Below are 7,693 nucleotides of genomic sequence, written 5' to 3'. Positions count from 1 at the left end.
TGGAAAGGTAAAATAACTGAGCCAAGAATGTAGACAAGGTTGTCTATTTGCTTTATACCATGACTTCATGATACAAGGATATTACAATCTCATTGCAGGTGAGAGCACTCAGCCTCGGTCACTCAAAAGCTCCTGGCCTTCCTTATCCTCTACCCTGCCTGAGCCAGGCTGTGAAGAATGAGTAGGAGTTTAAGAGATAAGAGCAGGGAAGATCATCTCTGTTGCCTGAGTTAGGAAGGACTGCCTGGCTAAGGCTTTCTGAGTTGCACATAAAAAGAAAAGCAGACCAGTGTGGGCACCATAGTGAGACCCCATCTACAAAAAATAAAAATTTGGCCAGGTGTGGTGGCCAAATTACACCTGTAAATCCCAGCACTTTGGGAGGCTGAGGCAGGCGGACCGCTTGGGGCCAGGAGTTCAACACTAGCCTGGCCAACATTGTGAAACCCCATCTCTACTAAAAACACAAAAATGAGCTGGGCATGGTGGTGCACACTTATAATCCCAGCTACCCGGGAGGCGGAGGTTGCAGTGAGCTGAGCTCACGCCACTGCCCTCCAGCCCGGGGGACAGAGCAGGACTCTGTCTCAAACACACACACAAATTAGTGGGGTGTGGTGGCGCATGCCTATAAGTCCCAGCTACTCGAGAGGCTGAGGAAGAAGGATCGCTTGAGTCCAGGAGACCAAGGATGCAGTGAGCTATGATCGGCCAGTGCATTCCAGCCTGGAGGAGCGTCTGAGCAAGACCCTGTCTCAAAATAAATAAAGCAAAGCAGAAGCAGAAAAGTTGGAAGGTAGGCTGAGCCCACACTGATGAGAGCCTGAATTTAATTGAGTCAGGAGTGGAGAGCCACTAAAGACTGGAGGAGGCCAGGCATGGTGGCTCACACCTGTAATCCCAGCACTTTGGGAGGCTGAGGCAGGCAGATCATTTGAGCTCAGGAGTTCAAGACCAGCCTGGGCAACATGCTGAAACCCTATCTCTACTAAAAATACAAAAATTAGCTGGGCACACACCTGTAATCCCAGCTACACAGGAGGCTGAGGCAAGAGAATCACTTGAACCCAGGAGGCGGAGGTTGCAGTGAGCCGAGATCATAACACTGTACTCCAGCCTGGGTGACAGAGCAAGACTCCATCTAAAAAAAAAAGACTGGCGGCAACAAGTCAAGCAATACATTACATTAGGAAAATCCACTTAGCATTTATCTTTGAGAAGGTCTAGCATTGGGGTGGACTAAGGCACAGGAAGCCCAGTTAGGAAAAGGTTTCAATAATCCAGTACGGGTTGCCATGGAATATGAGGGAAGAAGTGATTTGAAGGAAGTAATCTTAAAATTTAGCTGAGAACTTAGAGTGTCAAAGACCACTACAGTTTCACTACCTGAATTTTGGTATTTTGCCTCAAGATCTTTTGAGGAGGGGAGGCAGAGAATCAGAAAGAGAAATGAAAGCCTTTAAAACATTAATAGAGTCTGCAGACAACTTTCTGTTATCGAGAAAATAACAAGCCAGGTGCTGTGGCTCACACTTGTAACCCAAGCACTTTGGGAAGCCAAGGTGGGCAGATCACGTGAGATCAGGAGTTTGAGACCACCCTGGCCAATATGGTGAAACGCCATCTCTACTAAAAATACAAAAATTAGCCCAGCGTGGTGGCACATGTCTGTAATCCCAGCTACTTGGGAGTCTGAGACAGGAGAAGCGCTTGAACCCAGGAGGTGGAGGTGGCAGTGAGCCAAGATTGTGCCACTGCACTCCAGCTTGGGCAACAGATCAAGACTCCATCTCAAAAATAAAGCAAAATAAAATAAAATAACAGGCCAGGCATGGTAGCTCACGCCTGTAATCCCAGCACTTTGGGAGGCCGAGGCGGGCGGATCACCTGAGGTTGGGAGTTCGAGACCAGTCTGACCAATATGGAAAAATCCCGTCTCTACTAAAAGTCCAAAATTAGCCAGGTGTGGTGGCACATGCCTGTAATCCTAGCTACTCAGGAGGCTGAGGCAGGAGAATCGCTTGAACACAGGAGGCGGAGGTTGCCGTGAACCGAGATCCTGCCACTGCACTCCAGCCTGGGCAACAAGAGCGAAACTCTGTCTCAAAAAAAAAAAAAAAAAAAAAGCAGGTGGAGACAGGGGAGGATAACTTGAACCCAGCCAGGAGTTCGAGACCTGCTTGGGCAATATATCGAGACCCCATTCTCCAAAAATAAATTCATAAAAAGTAAATAACTGGCTGGGCAAGGTGGCTGACATCTGTAATCCAAACATTTTGGGAGGCCAAGGCGGGCGGATCACAAATTCAGGAATTTGAGACCAGCCTGGCCAACATGGTGAAACCCTGTCTCCACTAAAAATACAAAACTTAGCTGGGTGTGGTAATGGGTGCCTATAATCCCAGCTACTCGGGAGGCTGAGGCAGGAGAATCACTTGAACCTGGGAGGTGGAGGCTGCAGTGAGCTGAGATCACGCCACTGCACTCCAGCCTGGGTGACAGAGACTCCATCTCTAAGTAAGTAAGTAAATAAATAAATACATAAATAATCGAAAATGTACAGTTATAATAAAAGTATACAATTAAAGCATTTCCTTTAGACTAATCCAAACTTTAACTGACACTGGGCTGGTACAGACGGTCGGCACAGGGAATGAGAATGAATAAAGTCAACCCCTCCAGGAAGGGGCCCGCCATGACTTGAGCGCAGTTCCCACTTTGTGTGTCTGTTTCTCCCTCCTCCCTCCCCGCTTGGGTTGTAATCTCATCTCGGGATGCTGTTTTAGTCATGCTTATGGCCTCAGCACTTAACACTTCACTGTGTTCAATGGTTATTCAACGGACCTGTTCCAACTTTTGGGGAGTTTCCTAATGCCATGAAGTACGGCTGGAACACAGCATGAGGTTAGAACCAGATTGTAAGGGATATCAAACGCTAAGAGGAAGATTTCGGACTTTATCCGGCCCAGAGACCACGGATGGTTACCAAAGGAAGTGTGTTTTTTTGTTCTGTTTTGTTTTGTTTTTTGAGACAGGGTTTCACTCTTGTCACCCAGGCTGGAGGGTAGTGGCACAATCATGGCTCACTGCAACCTCGACCTCCTGGGCTCAAGCAATCCTCCCACCTCCGCCTCCCGAGTATCTGGGACTACAGACGTGTGCCCAGCTAATTTTTGTATTTTTAATAGAGACAGGGTTTCGCCATGTTGCCCAGGCTGGTCTCAAATGCCTGACCTCAAGTAACCTGGTTGCCTCAGCCTCCCAAAGTGCTGGGATTACAGGCATGAGCCATCATGCCCGGCCTAAAGTAAGTGTTTTAGAATAAGCACACTGCAGGGTGGAATCTGGATTAGAGAAAATGGTCAGGGAGACCAGTGGAGAAATGTAATGATTCCACTGTGGCAATGGAAATGGAAGAATGCAATTCAAGAGCCATTTTATTTTTTATTTTTGAGACAGAGTCTTGCTCTGTCGCCCAGGCTGGAGCACAGTGGCGCAATCTCGGCTCACTGCAATCTCTGCCTCCTGGATTCAAGCCATTCTCCTGCCTTCAGCCTCCCAAGTAGCTGCAATTACAGGTGCCCACCATGCCCGGCTAATTTTTTTAATTTTTAGTAGAAACGGGGTTTCACCATGTTAGCCAGGCTGGTCTCAAACTTCTTTTTTTTTTTTTTTTTTTTTTGAGACGGAGTCTCGCTCTGTTGCCCAGGCTGGAGTGCAGTGGCGCAATCTCGGCTCACTGCAAGCTCCATCTCCCGGGTTCCCGCCATTCTCCTGCCTCAGCCTCCCGAGTAGCTGGGACTACAGGCGCCCGCCACCACGCCCGGCTAGTTTTTTGTATTTTTAGTAGAGACGGGGTTTCACCGTGTTAGCCAGGATGGTCTCGATCTCCTGACCTCGTGATCCGCCCGTCTCGGCCTCCCAAAGTGCTGGGATTACAGGCTTGAGCCACCGCGCCCGGCCTGGTCTCAAACTTCTAACCTCAGGTGATCCGCCCATCTTGGCCTCCCAAGTACTGGGATTACAGGCGTGAGCCACCACACCCGGCCCTCAAGAGCTATTTAGAACCTCCTTAAAAACCAGAATGTGACAGATAAGAGATGAAAGGCAGCTGTCAAAGATGGCTTAAGTTTCACTCCCAAGGAAAATCAGGACAAGCCAGTCTGGGTATTAGCTGATGAGTTCAGTTGTGAACATGCTGAGCTAGGAGTATCTCACAAATGAAAAGGGAGACGTCCAGAACGCAGGTGGACGTGAAGAGACGGCTGGGCTAAGGATGAAAAACTGAGACTGGTCAGAATGGAGACATTAGGAGCCCCTCGAAAGTGAGAACAGAGACAGAACGAGGAACACAAACGCTAAGAGACAAGCAGAACCCCCCCGCAAAAAGACTGTAATGGGGTCTGAGAAAAAAAAAAACAACCAAAGAAGGGGAGGCAGAGGCAGAGGTGGCAGGGAGAAGAAATCAGCAAATAAAATAGGGACAGGGCCAGGCACAGTGGCTCATGCCTGTGATCCCAGCACTTTGGGGGGATCACTTGAGGTCAGGAGTTGGAGACCAGCCTGGCCAACACAGTGAATCCCCGTCTCTACTAAAATTACAAAAATTAGCCAGGCAGTTGGTGGCACGCACCTGTAGCCCCAGCTACTTGGGCGGCTAAGGCATGAGAATTGCTTGAACTCAGGAGGCGGAGGTTGCGGTGAGCCGAGATCACATCACTGCACTCCAGCCTGAGTGACAGAGTAAGACTCCATCTCAAAAAAAAAAAAAAAAAGGCCAGGTGCAGTGGCTCATGCCTGTAATCCTAACACTTTGGGAGGCTGAGGCAGGTGGATCACTTGAAGTCAGGAGTTCGAGACCAGCCTGGCCAACATGGTGAAACCATGTCTCTACTAAAACTACAAAAATTAGCCAGAGGTGGTGACGGGCACCTGTAATCCCAGCTACTTAGGAGGCTGAGACAGGAGAATTGCTTGAACCCGGGAGGCAGAGGTTGCAGTGAGCCAAGATTGCGCCACTGCACTCCAGCCTGGGCAACAAGAGTGAAACTCCGTCTCAAAAAAAAAAAAAAAAAAAAAAAAATGGTATAGGGCCATCCGTGGTGGCTCATACCTGTGATCCCAGCTTTTTGGGAAGTGGAGGCTGGAGGATCACTTGAGCCCAGGAGTTTGAGACCAGCCTGAGCAACATAGGGAGATCCCATTTCTACAAAAAATTAAAAAATTAGCCAGCCATGGTAGCATGCAGATGTAGTCCCTGCTACTTGGGAGGCTGAGGTGGGAGGATGGCTTGAGCCCAGGAATTCCAGACCAGCCTGGGTAACATAGCAAGACCCCATCTCTACAAAAAATAAACAAAAATTAGCCATGCGTGGTGGTGCATGCCAGTGGTTCCAGCTACTCTGGAGGCTGAGGTGGGAGAATGACTTGAGCCTGGGAGGCGGAGGTTGCAGTGATTGAAATCACACCATCACTCTCCAGCCTGGGCCACAGAACAAGACCTGTCTCAAAAATAAGTAAATAAAATGAGGATAATACCAAGAAAAAAGAATATTCAGAGGTGGTCAAGAATATTAAATACCACAGAGGCTGAGGCCTGTGGCTTTTCTTTTTTTTTTCTTTTTTTTTTTTTTTTTGAGGCGGAGTCTCTCTCTGTCGCCCAGGCTGGAGTGCAGTGGCGCGATCTCGGCTCACTGCAAGCTCCGCCTCCCGGGTTCACGCCATTCTCCTGCCTCAGCCTCCTGAGTAGCTGGGACTACAGGCGCCCGCCACCGCGCCTGGCTAATTTTTTGTATTTTTGGTAGAGACGGGGTTTCACCATGGTCTCAATCTCCTGACCTTGTGATCCGCCCGCCTTGGCCTCCCAAAGTGCTGGGATTACAGGTTTTTCTTAACCAGAGCTGGATTAGCAGAAAAATGAGCTGAAGTGGAAGGGAGGAGGAAAGGCTGGGCCCTCCTTCCACAGATCCTTAAGTGAGCCTCAAGGCCCTGGAGGCCCCAGAGTGACCTAAAACAGACTGGACCATCTCTAAGAAGCAGGGAGCCCTAGTGATCAAACTGCAGCCTGGGAAGCTTGGCACTCTGAGTTCAGATACCAAATTCCCACTTTTGAGCAGGGAGGGAGAAAAAGTCACTTAACCTCCTCTGGCTTCAGTTTTCTGACCATCAAACAGGAAAAAAACAATAACATCATTTTGCTGGGCTGGTACTGGGATTAAAATTTTAAGAGTCAGGGGCTGGGCATGGGGGCTCACGCCTGTAATCCCAATACTTTGGGAGGTGAAGGCAGGCAGATCACGAGGTCAGGAGTTCGAGACCGGCCTGGCCAACACAGTGAAACCCCATCTCTATACTAAAAATACAAAAAAATACACCACGCCAGGCGCGGTGGCGGGTGCCTGGAATCCAAGCTACTTGGAAGGTTGAGGCAGGAGAATCGCCTGAACCCGGGAGGCAGAGGTTGCAGTGAGCCGAGATCGCACCATTGCACTCCAGCCCTGGCGATCGTGGGAGACTCCATCTCAAAAAAAAAAAAAAATGTCAGGGTCTTGCTCCGTCGCCCAGGCTGGAGTGCAATGGTGCAATCACAGCTCACTGCTGCCTTGACCTCCTAGGCTCAAGGGATCCTCCCACCTTAGCCTCCTGAGTAGCTGGGACTACAAGCAGATACCACCATACCAGGATAATTTTTTAAAAAATTTTTTTGTTTTTTTGAGACGGAGCCTTGCTCTGTCACCCAGACTGGAATGCAGTGACGCAATCACGGTTCACTGCAACCTCCGCCTCCCGGATTCAAGTAATTCTCCAATTCTCGCGCCTCAGCCACTGGAGTAGCTGGGACTACAGGTGCGCACGACCACACCCACCTAGTTTCTGAATTTTTAGTAGAGACAGTGTTTCACCATGTTGGCCAGGCTGGTGTCGAACTCCTGACCTCAAGTGATCTGCCCACCTTGGCCTCCCAAAGTGCTGGGATTACAGGCGTGAACCACCTCGACTGGCCAAAAATTTTTTTTTGTTTTTTTTTTTTTTGCAGAGATGGGGGTCTTGCTATGTTCAGCCCAGGCTGTTCTCCACCTCATGGCCTCCAGTGAACCTCCACCTCAGCCTCCCAAAGTGCTGGGATTACCAGCGTGCACCATCACGCCCAGCTAATTTTATTTGTTGTAGAGATGGGGGTCTCCCTATATTGTCCAGGCTGGTCTCGACCTCCTGAGCTCAAACAATCCTCCTGCCTCAGCCTCCCAAAGTGCTGGGATTACAGGCCTGAGCAACCACACCCAGCTGCAAGCCCGATTTTCCTAATGTATCTCTCCTCTTTTTCTTTTCTTTTTATTTTTTATTTTTTTGAGACGGAGTCTCGTTCCGTCGCCCAGGCTGGAGTGCAGTGGCGCGATCTCAGCTCACTGAAAGCTCCGCCTCCCGGGTTCACACCATTCTCCTACCTCAGCCTCCCGAGTAGCTGGGACTACAGGCGTCTGCCACTACACCCGGCTACTTTTTTGTATTTTTAGTAGAGACGGGATTTCACCGCGTTAGCCAGGATGGTCTCTATCTCCTGACCTGGTGATCCGACCGCCTCGGGCTCCCAAAGTGCTGAGATTACAGGCGTGAGCCACCGCGCCCGGCCTTTTTCTTTGTTTGAGAGGCTTTTCGCTCTGTCGTCCATGCTGGAGTGCAGTGGGACGATCAC

Source organism: Rhinopithecus roxellana, chromosome 8, assembly GCF_007565055.1.
Source record: "Rhinopithecus roxellana isolate Shanxi Qingling chromosome 8, ASM756505v1, whole genome shotgun sequence".
NCBI lineage: Eukaryota > Metazoa > Chordata > Mammalia > Primates > Cercopithecidae > Rhinopithecus > Rhinopithecus roxellana.
The sequence above is the reverse complement of the archived record's forward strand: the minus strand, read 5'-3'. Positions refer to the sequence as shown.